Raw genomic sequence first — 16,154 nt, 5'->3', positions numbered from 1 at the left:
GAAAAAAGTTGTCCTAAAGCGAGAGGAGCTGAAACGCCTTGTTTCAGGCAGAAGATGAAGTGAGTAGCTCTAACAAGGCCCAGTTTAAGATGAACGGGGATTATTTTAAAGTTTGAATTATGCAAAGATAGTCTGGTCTAGGGCCTGTCGCCCCGTTTCACTGATTGGCAGCAGCTTGGTGTAATGCACCCCTTAAATAAGCATAATTATTTCTCTCTTTTATTACATGTAGAAAATGCGTCTTTTACAGATTGCTTTCTAGATTTCGTCTCAAAAGCACGATTTTTAGTTAACCATGAAAAGCATCACATTTTTGCGTACGAGAAGCTTAAATAGAGAATATTTTACTTTGTTTGATCTTAAAATTACTGAAGCTGTTTCCATAGAGAGTTGCTGACTGATTGATGCCGCTGAGTCTGTGCTCTCTGTAAGCCATTTCTGCTGCACAGCAAACACCATCAGCCAGGCAGACCAGAGCCAGCCGGTGATGATGGCTCGCCGGTTACAACTCCTGACTTCCTAATGAGGTCCGACTAAGCCGAAGCTTCATGCAAATTAACACTAAGGTTTTTTTTATAGCCCCAGCTGTAGACCCCGCACATCCCGGTGTCACATTTCATGTCGGTGGATTAGCACTCCATCCTCACTTGGGGCTGCGCGCATTACATTAAACTGTCTGCCTCTCAATGGGCGTTTGTACCCCACGGCTCTGATTTACAGCTCTTATTCAGACAGTTGCTTCTTTTTGCCCAACCACAAATGGCAGCGATGGACCATCTGCTAAAAAAATGTGCCAGATGTTTTCTCAATGAATCTAATAGAACATGAAGGAAAATCACGATTTAGCAGAGCCCACGGCGATGTCTTGAAACTGCTTCTTTTAACCAACAGTCCAAAAACAAACAGTTGGTTTAAAATCTGAGAAATCTGAGTAAAGGAAAAAAAGTCTCTCCGCAGGAACCGTGGTATCACTTACACAACCAAATGTCATCTTAACAAAAAAGTTAGAAACAAACAAATTATGCCATCTTTGCTTTTTTAGCAAAGATGTTTTTATCTGGCTGTTTTTGGACTAGTAAATGGCAAAAAGGAGAACACTCAACCACTTTTTCTTTAAACTTCACAGGTAAAATATTTAAAGGTTTGATTTTATAGGAAGGGCGATTTCCGTGGATTTTTTTTATTATCAAAAAGATCTGGTGGCTTTATAAGCACAGTGAAACTTTTTAAACACTCATTCGATGGAACAAATGCACGCCTCATATTTCAGCAGTCAGGAATTCAATAACATTGTGATGTCACAACAGTAGGCACTGCTTACTCTCAAAGATCTCGACTACGATAAAGTACACCAAACCTTCCGTTACTGGTAGGAAGACACGCTTGCATGTGAAGAATTCCCACCCCCTACTTTTGAGCTATAGCTGTACATTTGGAAAGCCGCACAGTTTAAATGTTTAAATATCCAAACTGTGAAACACTGTAACACTGTGCTTAAAAAAAGGGCTAAGTTTGTAATTATTATCAAAATAAACGAGCATTTTTGGTTGTGTTTTCAAAGAGTACACAAGTAAATTGTGGTCTGTACAATTTAATGAGGCTCTTGATTAAATAAGTATTATCCACTCATTAAATGAGCTTGTTGTGGCTCAGACAGACTCGTTCAACTGCTTGTTAACACAGTCTTTAAATTACATGGCAGCATTTAGTGCATTTAGGCATGTTGATGTGGTTGAGACGACCCGCTGAAGTTCAAACTGGGCATCAAAGTGATTTCAGTGACTTTGAGTGTGCCATAGTTGTCGGTCTGAATATTTCAGAACCAGCTGATTGTCCTTGAAAAAAATGCCACGTTGATGTCAGAGGTTAGAGGATAACGGTCAGACTGCTTGGAGCTGATAGGAAGGCAACAGTTAATCCATAAAACCACTTGTTACAACCACAGTACGCAGAAGAGCATCTATGAAGGAACAATATGTCGAACCTTGAAGCAGATGGACTACAGCAGCAGAGGATCTCACACGAGGCCACTCTTATCAGCTAAGAACAGGAAACTGAGGCCACGGTTTACAACGCACACCATTAGAAGATGTTTCCTGATCTAATGAGTCTCTTGTTCCCGCTGCAACATTTTGATCTTTGGGTCAGAATTTGGCAGAAACTACGGTGGCCCTGAGAGGCCAAACGGACTGCAACTTAAGAAAACACGGGCAATAAGAAAAACGGTGCAAAAGCACACAAAACACAAAGGAAATAGGAAAAAACAGATTTCCAAAAGCACAAGGGAAGTGTTTCTGGGGAGACAATAACCTGACTGGTTCCCTTCCCTTGTGCCAGTTGAGACCAGTTCCAGGAACCAAAATATGCTAAGAATTGCGCTGGGAGACACTTAAAAGAAGTGACGGATCTATCGGTTCTGTGAGGAAAGAAAAGATGAGACGTAAGTGTGTTAGCATAACTATTAGCCTAAAAATCCGTCATCAGTATTATATGAATCATGATAAAACATGCCTACCATGTTTTGGGTTCCTGCAACTGGTCCGTCGGGTTATTGGGTTATTTTTCCTATTTCTGTTGTGTTTTGGGGCGATCGTGGCTCAAGAGTTGGCAGTTCGTCTTGTAATCGGAAGGTTGCTGGTTTGAGCCCCGGCTCGGACAGTCTTGGTCGTTGTGTCCTTGGGCAAGACACTTCACCTACCGCCTACTGGTGTTGGCCAGAGGGGCCGATGGCGCGATATGGCAGCCTCGCTTCTGTCAGTCTGCCCCAGGGCAGCTGTGGCTACAACTGTGGCTTGCCTCCACCAGTGTGTGAATGTGAGAGTGAATGAATAGTGGCATTGTAAAGCGCTTTGAGGGTCTCGAAAAGTGCCTTATAAATGCAATCCATTATTATTTGTGTGCTTTTGCAGCATTTTTCTTATCGCTGGTGTTTTCTTAAGTTGCAGTCCGTTTGGCCTCTCAGGGCCACCGTAAGAAACAGCATGAAAACATGGATCTGAGTACAAACTGAGCTTTATTTACGTGCCACAGCCTACCTGAATATTCCCGTTCTCACCACAGCGTGCCCATCTCCTGATGGCTGCTTCCAGCAGGATCATCACAAACTGATTTGAAGGCAGAATGAGTTCATTATACTCAAAATGGCCTCGTCGGTCACCAGATCTCACTGTAGATACTTCTGCATAAGTATCTCTGTCTTCTGGCTCAGATTCTGGTTTCAGTGTGTAAGTTTTTTGTTAGCAACTGACAGTTATTAGAGAGCTCCGCCAAACTCAAAGAGTTATGATAAGTCACCAGAGGTTGTTAGTGTCATTTGTGGCCTGGGGACCAAAAGGAAAGGGACTGCACTGTTCTGAGAGGGGCGTCATCAGCACCGACATAAAAGCTCAGGCTGTAACTGGGCTGAAACCGAGGGTATAAAAGCATGAAAAAATTATTTCTTCTGATTAAACTTTAAAGACACATTCTGGTGTTATGGAAAAGAAGGTTTAAATCACTTGTTTTTCCCCAACAACAGTCCAAAAATATTTGCGTTTTAGAAACATGCAGCAAATCCTCTCAAGTGACAACTTAAAATGAGGAAGTGTTACATGTTTCTGCTTTGAAGAAAAAAAAAAGTTTCCTTTTAACAGACAACTTTTGTTCAGTTATCGCTCAAAAGAGTCTTTATGCTGGAAAATAGTGTGGTTAATATTCAAATATAATGATTAACTGTGTTGGTGGCACAAATTTGTAATTTGTGAGCAAATAGAAATGACCTCATCAGCTGCTTCTTCTTTGTTCTTGCAATGAATTCTCTGTCTTTCCTGGAGAAAACAAAACATTTGATGACATTTCAACAGTTTTAAGCTCAAACTATGAACGTGTAGAGAGCAACTGTCAGATTAAGTAATTAAAGCAATAATCATTAGCTGATGCCCTAAATGTTTCTGTGGATCATTGATTAGTCGACCGTTTGTTTCACTTCCTGTCTGGATGGTTTGTTTGCTGCTGTTCTTTGTTTTGGGGGTTGGGGGGGGGGTTTCTATGTCATCTTATGTAATCAGCACATGAAGAGCTGCAAGTGTGCGAACGGCGTGTTTGAGACAGAGCTGTCAGACGGCGCCGTGACACTGTCACAGGTCACGTCTCATGTGTTGTTTGCATTGAATTTGAAGTCGGCCACATGACCGTTGCCAGGATGCCTCCAGGAGATGTTCTTCCCCTCGAGTTTCCTTCCATTAAGATCCATTTCTATCACCCTTTGGCTCATGGTTTTTGGTACCATTGAGTTCCTCTGAGCCGCTGCTGAAGATCCTCACTCGAGGGGTAGAGTGGATGGCGGAGGGGGGTTACAATAGGCCTTTTATGTTGTGAGTTATCCTCATTCCCTTGTGTTAGCTTCGGGGTAACATGTGACCAGCCCTCATTCAGGTCATGTCGGCGCTCTCAGTCTTTGACCCTCTTAGAAGGGAAGCTACTCCCTCAATGTCCCATTCATCCCATACAGATGTCTGTGTGTGTGTTAATGCCTGACACAGCAGCGTTATGACAAACCCCTGACAGCCCTTCATTCAGCTTTTTCAAGTGACATGTTAACTGCTGATGCGCAGCGCTGCGGGTTGACAAGCTTAGGTTTTTTTTGTGCACAGGTGCCACAAAGACGCGTTATGTACTGTGTGAGCTGCATGTGGCAGTTAACCACAGACCTGTGTTATTTTTATCAAGTATATTAATAAAACATTGCTGATACAGAAACCCTGAAACCCATAGTGTGAAAGGGGAAGCATCTGAATCGTTCAAGAATCTTCTTGCTATAATCTGAACGAATGTGCAGGGATTACTAACATTAGTATGTTTAATAAAACATCTGTATATCTTATGTTCGGTTATATTTGAGTGCCTGTTCAGGTGTCTCTGTGTTGCCTTCATTTAAAGTTGCCTTCTCAAACATTTGCAAAAACGGTCGTTCAGTCGGCAACATGAAGCATCAAGTAGTCGTAAGTGCATGTTTGGAAAAATTTGACTGTGATTTCCTATCACCCACCTTTTCCTCCACCGGAGATATCAAAGAGGGCACCTGACTTCCCTCTGAGCTCGATATGGTAGTGCTAACACTGCTCTGTCAGACCTCCACAGGCAGCGTGACTGCAGCACTCTCACAGCTGCTGACGAAAAGTATCTCTACACATTAAAAATATCTTAAGGCTTAAGTGGCTCCAGGGTGGTGGGCATGTGCCAAATTTACCTGCACATTTATCAGTTTATGCCTTGCTTTTATTTTGAAAGTCCAGTCGTTTCTAGCCATCTAGATGCAGTCCTTCCTGTCAAGTATACCAGCTTATTCACTGGTGGGGCTGCTGTTTCTCTTCCTGTGGCTGGACATACTCAAACTCCTCTGGTGACAGGACTGTTCTGCTCTTTAGATGATCTTCAAGCTTTAGGTCCACACTTCTGGCTAACCGCAACACCACGCAAGTTCTCCACCTGCTGAGGCAACAAAGCAGAGCATTGGGTTAGAGCCTTTTAAAGTTAAGTCTCCCTTTGTGTGTCCATGATTTTCTTTTCCAATTTTTATCCGGTTGTCTCACAAGCAGTGTTGGTCAAGTTACTTGAAAAAATTACTTCCCCCAAAAAAGTAATCCTGTTACTTTACTGATTACTTATTTTCAAAAGTAATTAATTACTTAGTTACTTTTTAAAAACACGATTTACAACCTGAATAGGTGATAAAGCGATAGATTTTTCAGCCCAATTTTACTTTTTCTGCATAATCCATCATACAAAATGTAATCAAATGGAAAAGTCTCTTTTTAAAACTTGTTTTATCAGTTTTAATCTTTTAACTTTATGCATCAAGCAAAAATTTAATTATATGCAACATTCTCTGACTGGAAGAAATTAGTTTAACATTTAAACCTATTTTCTGCACATAAAATAAAATATTTTTTGTGTTTACACTCAGTCTTTCAAATAGATGCAAGTAAAACACAGCAGAACATAAATAAAGTCAAAGACTCAGCGGTCCTGTTGCTCTATTTTCACCTGTAAAGCAGGAGTGGGGCAGGCGGAGGTTTACCCTGGTGCAGGTGTGCCGCGGTCAGTTGAAGAATCCACGAGTTTCTCTGTGAATTTCCCATTACCTCGTTGCTTGCTTGGAAGTTTAGGGTTTTCTTTCGCTGTAAAAAGAAGTTTTCTTCGGACACTAATGTTTTTGTCACTTTTTATGGAATCAAACTCAAAATAAGGTCAGTACTTCCACGCTTTAAACGCTGCACGCTCATACTCTCTCCCGCACTCGATATATTATCCATTGTTGATCTGCACACAGCTGTTGCCACGAACGTCGCACTCGCTTACGTCACTGTCATGAGACATCCTCGCAAAAAAAATCACGGTTTTAGTAACGGTAACAGTAATCTAATTACCGTTTTGCAATAGTAATCATTACTTTACTCGTCACTTGAAAAAAGTAATCGGATTACAGTAACGCGTTACTGCCCATCTCTGCTCACAAGTCTTATAAAAATGGGCTGTAGGATTCCCTACTGTTAGAGGCATATTGGAGGAATCGTTTTGCTAATTCTCCCACTGGATGCAGTTTGAAAGGAGAAGAAAAGATATGGTGCAATTAATCACCTTTTATGATGACAAAATGAGAAAAATATCGTGATCTCCCGCACAGAGCTGCACTTCTCTCCTTTTGGTTTTTCATGATTCATTTAACAGGTTTCTTTCTATTGCACATTGTCACTATTTGCTTTACTTCACCAAGTTTTCCACCACAGCCAAGTTTAAAAATGTTTTTCCATACTTTTACTTTTTCCTACTTGTAGCACTTCTTCTAAGCTCTTTAAATGTAAATTTGAAAATAATGGAAGATTTAAAAATAGCAGATTCCTCACCGAGCATCAGTAAAAGTTTTAAAGAGACAGCTCACCCGAAAATAAAATTCAGATGTTTTTTTTCCTGCCAGCTGTACTTCTGTTTATTGATCTGTATTGCGTGCATTGCCTAGTTTAGTCGTTTTAACATAATGCAACTAAATACTGCTCAGCATCAATTTCTCTTTATTAAAATTATGATGCACTTACTCACAAAATCCACAAACCTCATGAGCAGTAACATGTAGGGACTATTTTTTTCTGTCTACATCCGCCAACAAAAAGAAGCGTGCAGCGAGCTTACATCCTGTCATGCTGTGACTCGCAGTCTCATCACAGGATGAACGCTTCCTTCTGCAAAGTGCTGTGATTGGCGGGTGTAGTTTGGCAAAGCAAAAAGAGATTTTGGGGTGAACTGTCCCTTTAACACAAAGAGGAACAAACCAGCTTGATTAGATGGACTCAGATGGCTCTTATCTCATCCTTTTGAAAGACATTAGGCAATCACAAAGTGACACCACAAGCCGTTTACTTCTTTGCTCTTCTGATTATTTAGTAGATTAATGTAATTTTTAAATGGTACAAAAACATACAAGGTCTTCTTCAAACGTCTTGCTTTCTCCAAACAACAATATAAAGATATTCTGGTTGTTGCTTTCAAAACTACAGTTAAAAAGTTAAGAATTGGTCAAAATAAATACAGATTACATGTTTTTATTGCAGCTCTTCAATGATTATAGCATGGGTTTTTAAGGTTTTGATGACTGAGTGCCGGATTGAAGGCCACACATGAAGAATACACACATCAAACAGTTTTTATTGGTTAAGAGAGTGGTGGCTTTTGGTTTGTGACTGTCATTTTGGTGCTGGTTTATAGCTTTTTAACCATTAGTGAGGTAGCGTTTCTGTACCCTAAGTGCATTTTTTTAAGTGCTAAGAGTTTAGTCTCTCCAGAGGAGCTGAAAGTAAACAGAAACGCTATTTTTGTCTGTACCGCAGTGTAATGTGAATTGTGAATGAATGTAATGCCCTTCAAGAACCCTGGGAGTTTAGCAGAAACGGTTTAATTGCTCACGTGGTGGTGGGATGATTAGGACGGCTTCTTTAAAGTTTTCAGCCACTAGGCGGACACAGATTAGAGGCTTGGTGGTGAGTACAGACTGGGCAGGACGGCCATATGTGTCAGCAATAAGAGGATAAATCCTCAGTGGACACAAGCTCTTTTGATCTGGGTGATTTTTGATGTGAGGCTCGGCATCTGTCGTGTGTTTTTTTTTTTTTTTTTTTTTTTTTTCTTTGTTGTGGTTGATTCTCGATGATGACCTGTGCAATTTTCCGCAGACAAACAGCTCATTTGAGTTGATAAAGCAGCATTTTTGTCTTTGGGGGTTCCCGTGATTTTTCCATATGGGATTCATGAGTGTCAGCATTAATCTTGGAAAAACAAACAGTCTCATTTCCCAGTAACTGAATCTGGGGCAGCTCTATACTTGCCAAACGGGCTCGGGTGTTTTGTTGAGATTTGAATACAATTGTAAGTGCCCCGGGGCATTTGATTTCCACTATAGGATGTCTGGTGTGGGGCAAGGTCAATTTGGGTTAGGTGTCTTTTTTTTGTCTGGTTAATTAGGGTCATATTATTACTTTAAATCAGAACCTACATATCTGCGATTTAAAGAGTTGTTTACGGAGGCAGGGATGCTGCAGGGATGTGTTGCCATCCATTATTGCTTTATTATATTATCCTCCCACATTCTGCTCATGAAACCCGTGTTTTCTTCCTCTCGCTGTTGCCGTGGCTCCCAGTCATTTTGTCATCAGACTTGGTTTATTGTGTCTGGTATGTGAGGATGATGTGGCCTTGTTAATAAGGACAGCAGCTGAGTCACACCGGGTGAAAACCTGGGGAGAGAAACCACACCGAGACGCTGTGCCGAGAAACCTGCCGCGGCGCTGACCGGTTCACACGAGACGATGATTGTGGAAGCCGCGACCCCCCCCATTCACAAAGATTGCTGCACAACAGCCACACTGTTAACTCATTAATCGATTGAAGCGATTAATCTGGAACTAATAACTGTTTGAGTTATTTAAAACCAAAAAACCCCCCAAACATTTTCTCACCCATACTTCTGAAATGTGTCACCCATTTGGGTTTGGGACTGTTGTACTGAGAAAATAAAGCAGCATATTTTATTAATAAGTAATTATCAAAGGCTTTCAAAAAAAGACTCACAGTTTAGTTTACTTGTTTAATTTTTAATTTGAATTCTTACATGGTGGGTTGGAGAAAAGAGACTTTTTCAGGGAACTTTAATTCTTTCTATGTTTAAAAAAAAAAAAAAAAAAAAAAAAAGGAAAGAAAGGTTAGAACCTTCTAGAAGTTAACTAAAGCTATCAACAGAAGATAAAGAAACAACCACTATGACTGGTTTTGAGCTAGGGTCAGGCTGAACTTGGAGCAGTAAATCATCCAGGCTAGTCATTAAACCCGGGATTATATATCCGCATCCATGCGTCTGCTAGGGTCCCCTCGGGTCCAAGTGTAACAAATATCTTCACTTTCTTACTTTGAGGTGCTAACACAGATTTATTTGAAGTACTCAGCAAAGTGTCTCGCCCCAAAAATCCCAGTTACTCAAAAAAGAAAAAGGATGTGTTCATCCACCCATACGAGAGGCTTGTGACAGTGTGACCGGATGCAAACAGTCATGCCATCCACATCAGCTGAGCTGTAATGCTAGCGGGCCCCATTTTTCTCTCCTTTTTGGGGATCCACAGATTGTGAAATTCTGGATGCCGTTATTAAATCATGGGTTCACCCCAGTGTCTCCGAGCCAACGCAAAACGGATGTTGCACAACACATAAACATCGGCTACTAAAGTCGATAGATTCCATTTTATTTGTGGCTACACCAACATCAGTGCAACCTTTCTTCTTTTGGTTGGTCACAAGTGGCAACTTCCAGGACTGATGAACAACAAACAAGCAAGCATGGAAACAGATACACAGAGAGTCTGCTGAGTGGGGCAGATTACAGCTGTCAAATGAGGAAATATTGATGACACAGAGTGTGTTCTAACACCTGAATGTAGTGCATTTTCTTCCTGCTGATTCTCAGGTTTCCTCCCACACTTCAAATATTGTGCGTGTAATGAAAAAAATGGCTCAGAGACTGAAATGTCAAGGCAACACTGTCTGTTAGAGGAGCTGCAGTTCCTCTAACGACCACTTGGTTGGCTCTAATGGCCGGTCGATCCCTATAGACTCACCATGTTAAGATATCCAAATTCACAGTTTTAAAAAGAAGTTTTGCCATTTGTGGATCGTTTCCCTCTCTTTTATCATTATTATTTTTTCACAGATATGTTTTTTGTGCTTTTTAGACTTTATTATGAAAGGACAGTTTGAGAGTAGACAGGAAAGGTGGGCGAGAGAAGAGGAGGAAGACGTGCAGCAAATGACCGAGGACAGAATCAAACCCAGGGCGACAGCCTTGTGCCACATGGTTTGTTGATTTGGTGCTAAATAAATCAAATTGAACTGAACCCGCTGCCTGCTAGGTCTCACCTCCATGAACCGAAGTCCCTGAATTGGACCTCTCCACCTAGCTGCGTATTGGTGTCTTTGCAGATGTGTCTGATTGTTGCACCTGTATGTTTAAACAAGCTTGATAGGATTAACTGGTAACATAGTACACATCCTTTCAACTAACTGCAGTCATTTCTTGCTGCTCTAACTTTAAAGGCTTGAAAATTTGAAGTCCAGAAACGAGCTGCATTCGAATGGCAGATTCCATCTTTTAGATACAATATGTAGAGACAAAAAAACCTCCCGTCACCTCATCTCGGCACATAATTTGGGCTCTGTTAACTCTAGCTGCTGTGTTTGCTCCATTTTCTCTAAGCCACAGCAGAGAATAATTGAGACTATAATTTCTAATGAAAGTAATCATAAGCTGGAGCCTCCTGATTCCTCCTGATTTCCAGTCTTTCCCTCTGTGCCGTCGCACAGGACTCTGTCCAACACGTACTGCCAATGTGAAAGAGAAGGACAATCCTCTTAGTGCAGAGCCTGTTTTCTTTCTAGGGCACTTAATGGCTCTGTGCAGAGCTGCCGTCAGTTCGGCCGGGATGTCGGATATCCTCTCCCTGTTACGTCCCTTTGTCCGTACAAGGTAGGGTCTCCTGTGAAAACAACTCCCCCTTCTCCTCCTCTTTATGACCCAAGCCGGCAGCTGTGGGGTTAATGTTTAGCAGCAGCAGCAGCACAGGCAGGAGTTGTAGGAGGTGGAGGAGGAGGGGAGAAGGAGAGCAACTGGGAGGTGGGGGCTGGTCCACAGCTGTTGTAGTAGGCAGGGTCTGTTGGGGTAGGAAGCCTGCCTCACTCGCCCTGGAACAATGGGAGGCATGGCAGCCTCTGCAGACAGCACAGACACATACACAATGCTCATGCCCAAGGACAGGCCTTTTCTAGCTGTAGCATAGAGGAAACCGGCTTCCTCGCCACGCTCGCAAAGTGACGGCACTTTTAACAGGAGGTGGTGCGGGAGGGGGGGGACGTAATCTCCACGGCGACCGGAAAGCAGAAATGTAAGGTTGTGGCCTCCTTTCATGTCTTTTTTCCCCTCTTTGCTTCTCGTGCCTTACGTTTCATTCTGGTGTGAGGAGCTCTCAGATGACTGGATGACAGAAAAGGCAGAAGGAGAAAGGTGAGATGACCCAAAACGTGTACTTTGGGAGGAGGGGGTTAATTTGTATTGGTGATGCAGTTTTTACAGCTGACATGGTCTTCAGCGCCCGGCGCTCTGTCTGCCTGTTGGGATGTTGTTTCTGTGTCCAAGTGAAGCAGATTTTTCTCCCTGAAATGACAGCGAGGGGACTCGTGTTTTGTGGTGTTGACTTGACGTGAATAGGCACGAGATGACTGCTAAAGAAGGGCTGATTTCCCTGTGTGCATATGTGTGTGTGTGTGAGTTGTTTAGGTTAGCATTAATATCCGTGGGTTAGCTTACATTTTATGACAGCAGCAGGCTGAGCACTGTTAACACTCTGTGTCCTTTTTATTTAAATGTTTGGCTGAACCAGCTCCAAATCCTGTTTTGGTTCCCGCTAACAAAGTGCCATAAATCTGCCAAACGTGCATGAGGGTGGGTGGAGGTGGTGGATGGTGTGCTGCCTGAATGCTGCCTGAATGTGTGATATCAGGAGGATGAAGGGACCCTTGATGTGCTTCCTCCATGGGTGTGGAGGTTGGCTGGCACAGATTTAAGAAGGATCCCTGCGTTTTGTGTGATTGCTCTCAGACCTGCATGGCTCACTTCCAATCTCTCAGACCTCTTTTGGGAAGGGAGCTCCCCTCCTCCTCTTCCTTCTCCTCCTCCTCCTTCTCCTCATCCATCCCTTCCCCCACCTCCTCTCGCTCCTCATCCCAAATATTGCTTGTGTGCGATTCGTCTCGGTTCATGTAGCCAAACATCAGACAGGAAGCAGTGCCGAGGGAACCCGCCAGCCTGATTCTGTCTCACACACATCTCTATTCCACTTTGATATTTATCTGCATCTGTATTAATGATACCGACCACTGTGCGTCTGCAGAAAATTAGGAAAAAAAAACGACTCTGGCCTACATTTTTTAGGAGAGATTCAGCCATTCCCGAGTCTTGCTTAATTCCAGCGTGTGAGGATTGAGGTTTTTGTCACATTGTTTACATATCCCGCCTACACACTTTGCGTAAACAGCGAGAACTTCAGTCTTTGCCTTTACAGATTGGCAGATGGAAAGGGTGGTGTTTGACGTATCTTCGGATGGCCTTGCCTATCCCCAAGAGTGAGACTGACATGATTTAAGAAGCTTTTGTGCATTTCTTCGCTCTGCTTTGGCTGAGTCGCCTTTGAATTTTCTCCCCCTATCCCTGCCCTCATTCCATGAATCTCCTCATCCTCATCCCCAGCATCCCACCAAACCACTTTGAAAGCCTAAATTTGCCTCCTTGAATATTTCAAATTTTTTATCATCCCACCTTCAAAAAAAAAATGGATTTGAAAGTAAGAGTCTTGTTTAGGGCTTTTTCTCGATCTGCTGGCCACTTTGTGGTCTCCGTTTCTCAGCACCTGGCAAACCGAGGCCAGAACGGCGGATCTGCTCTTGCTCTATTAAAACCCCAGATTGAGTGGGCAGATGCTCAACACCTCTAATCCCATTTCAGTTTGACAAGATCTAACAGGATCAGGCCCCGTTACCTTATAGAGCACGTTTGGAAAAGAAGAGTTAATACTGCAGTTCGGCGCCCAAACATTTCTGTGTTGACGAGACAAAAAAAAAACGCTGGCTGAGGAGACCCTACTGCAGACGCGGCGCCCCACTTATGCTGTAAACCTTTGTAGAAAGCGAGCATAATTAACGGGGAGTTCGATTAATGGGGGAATCCCACATTAGGCTGAAACTTTAAAGGAAATCTTTGTGTGGCACTGTCCTGCATTCTCAGAAAGACATAAAAGGGGAGTTCTTAAATGCTGTCTACTGAATTATTCATCCGTCTTTCTTTCATTACACTTTACAATGACTCAGAGATGAAAGGAAAGACGAGATTGAGGAAAGAGGGCGAGATAGAGGAGCGGGGGCTTGTGGTCTTTGCATGGCTGGCGTCTGCCGAGTGCCGGTGTCTCCCGAGGGCAAAGGGAGCATCTTCCTCTCCTCTCGGTTTCCTGTTCGCTTGTGGAGCCGAGGAAGGCTGCGGCCTTTCCCCGCGTCCCATCGCAGAGGTGACATTGACCTCAAACCCCATCTTAAACTCCGGCTATCAAACTTTTTGAGATCTGGTTACACACGGGCAGATTTTGCGGTTTCTGTCTTATGATTTAAGATGCAGAGAGGAGGAGGAGGATGGGAGGGGGAAAGATGAGGCCGGGGGTTTATTACCTCCACCGAGGAGCCTCTGTGATTGGTTGGTTCGTCTTTGTTAGCAGGATTATTCCAAAAAAGGCTCGATCTGAATCCAGGATTCTTCCCCATTGTTTGATGGGGGGTTAAAACTGCACCTTTCTTTTCATATCTTCACAAATGTGTGTCAAATTATGAAGTGAGAGAAATACAGAGACTTGATGTTCTCCATAAAATACCGCAATCTAATCCAAGATTCAGATATCCTTCTCCGTGTCCTCCCGGGAGTCCGCTCATGCATTGTGCCGAGGAGATTTTCAGCCTCGGAGCTGTTGTGTTTTAAAACATGTCCCGGTTTTCTCGCCCTCAGCTCCGTGGTTTTGTTGTTGGGAGACAGAGGTGCCTGACGGGAGACTGACTCCTCTTCAAGGATCATTACAAGCGCTGACCCCGCAGGTGAGTACATGATTCATAATGTTATGATTTCCTGAAGGCTAATAATTATTATTTACTATTTTGTGTACAAATTGATTCATTGTTGAGCTTATAAAATGTCACATATAAAAGGCACACGCTCCTTCATATTTGCAGAAAATAGCCCGGATGTCGTCTTAAATGTCGCCAGTTATTCTTTTAGTTATACAATGTCAAATAAAGGCACTTTTGAATGCACACTTGCAGCGTGACACCCACAGTTTAGTTGATTACAGTTTCCTTCACACAAGAAAGCATCTGTTTTACTTCCTCACTATTAATCAGACCCTTTGATGTGTACCATTAAATTTAAATCTCATACTCACTCAAAATCCCAGAGTACACAGCTGGGTTAACCCTGTGTTAGACTACTCAGATTAGACTGTGCTAGTTTAGCAATTTTCTCACACACACGGCACATTATTGTGAAGATGTTACTGTGAAAGAAAAAAAGGGGGGGAAAGGGAAAATGTGACTCACTGTTAATGTTTCCCTCCAACTCCTTGGCACGTGTCCAATCCTACGATGGCGTCGGAGCGCGTATTCAAATCGGCTAGCAACGTGGCAGGAAGTATCGGAATAAAGATGCAAAATAGTCACATAACAAATTTAAATGAAAACTCAGCTGGCATTAGTTTTGTTTATTTAGATGTCATGCAATGAAAGCCAATCTAAACGGTTATGTTCATATTTGTTTTTAAATGGGCTGAAAATCTTCTGCTCGGTATTAATTTGCTACCTGTTGAGTTAATGATTTATTGTTTTGGTGTTTCGTGCACAAAATCTCAAAACCAAACCACAAACTGTTCCACATACAGTAACTGTAAATCTAATATAAGGAGAATAGCACCACATCCTCACGTTTAAGGAGCTGTAACCATCCGTGTGCCTCATTAACCAGATAAGTGAGGAAATGAGGTTTTTTGCAGTGTTTAACCAAAATTTCACACACTATTGATATGAAAATGTTACTAATCATCAAGTCTCAAACCTATATGTGTATACTCTATATGTAAGTATTAGTTATATAACCGTAATAGATTTTATAGCACATGCTCACATTTAAGAAGGAGCAAACACAAAGAAAGTTCTGCATCTTCAATTAAAAAACAGGCGATCATGAATGTATCTGCAGATTAACTTTCCTTTCTGTCCTTTGCTTCAGTTCTTTTATTGTCTGAGCTTTAAAAAAATGTATCTATGACTCGGTTTCGGTGCCGCTTCTCTGTTTCATTTCCTCCGTCTCCCTACTTGTTAGTCATCAGGCTTGTTGGTAGTTTCTGTGTCAATGCTTTACACCCATGAAAAGTTAATCCGTCCTTTGCAGCAGTCGCTGCTGGCTGATTTGTTTAAAGGACACCACAGCTATTTGTTTCCAGCAGAAGACATGTTAGTATTCCTCTGGTGTCAAGTTGCACTTTATTTGTTTGCTGATGAATGTGCAGCAGTGTCCCCGCAGCTCACATTTTTCATACGCAGGTATCCGCTTGAGTCATTTTAGGATGAACAAAAGCACCACATGCCCGCTTGGCTCAGAGGCTAACACATGATCCTGCCTGTTTTCTTCACTGATTGGAGCTTTTAGCTGCGAACGCGGCGCCTCGCTGCCCTGTGTTTACACTTAGCGATGTCTGATTGAGTGGCTGTGTTTTCCAGAAGGGTGCATTTACAAAAACAAAACACTTTGTGCTCACTTTGACCTTCATCTTATCTGTTTGCTCTTTTTTTTTTTTTTTTTCCTCCCTTCTTTATGCGTGCATCCTTGCTCGCGTCCTCTTGTTTGCTTCCTTATTTCTATAGACATAAAAAACAACCAAGACTTTTTTTTGGCCGAGTTTATTTTAGGAATTTACACAGCAAGGCCAAAACCTTAAAGTAGTGTAGAATGCCACCGAGGCAGCTGTCGGTGGCAACGGGGAGAAAACCCGTTAACA

General features: G+C 42.4%; 1 protein-coding gene across 1 annotated transcript in view; it reads left to right on the top strand.

Annotated features, from left to right (window-relative positions):
- The first annotated feature begins 6,406 nt into the window (after positions 1-6,406).
- nckap5l (NCK-associated protein 5-like) overlaps positions 6,407-16,154 on the top strand; it is a 38,445-nt gene continuing 28,697 nt past the window's right edge. Inside the window, exons 1-2 of the mRNA XM_040038175.1 lie at positions 6,407-11,575; positions 14,117-14,202. The gene's annotated coding sequence lies outside the window, so the exon portion shown is untranslated. The remainder of the gene's footprint in view (positions 11,576-14,116; positions 14,203-16,154) is intronic.

Source organism: Simochromis diagramma, unplaced genomic scaffold, assembly GCF_900408965.1.
Source record: "Simochromis diagramma unplaced genomic scaffold, fSimDia1.1 OVJJ01000061.1, whole genome shotgun sequence".
Lineage (NCBI taxonomy): Eukaryota > Metazoa > Chordata > Actinopteri > Cichliformes > Cichlidae > Simochromis > Simochromis diagramma.
This window is presented reverse-complemented; position numbering and strand designations above follow the sequence as displayed.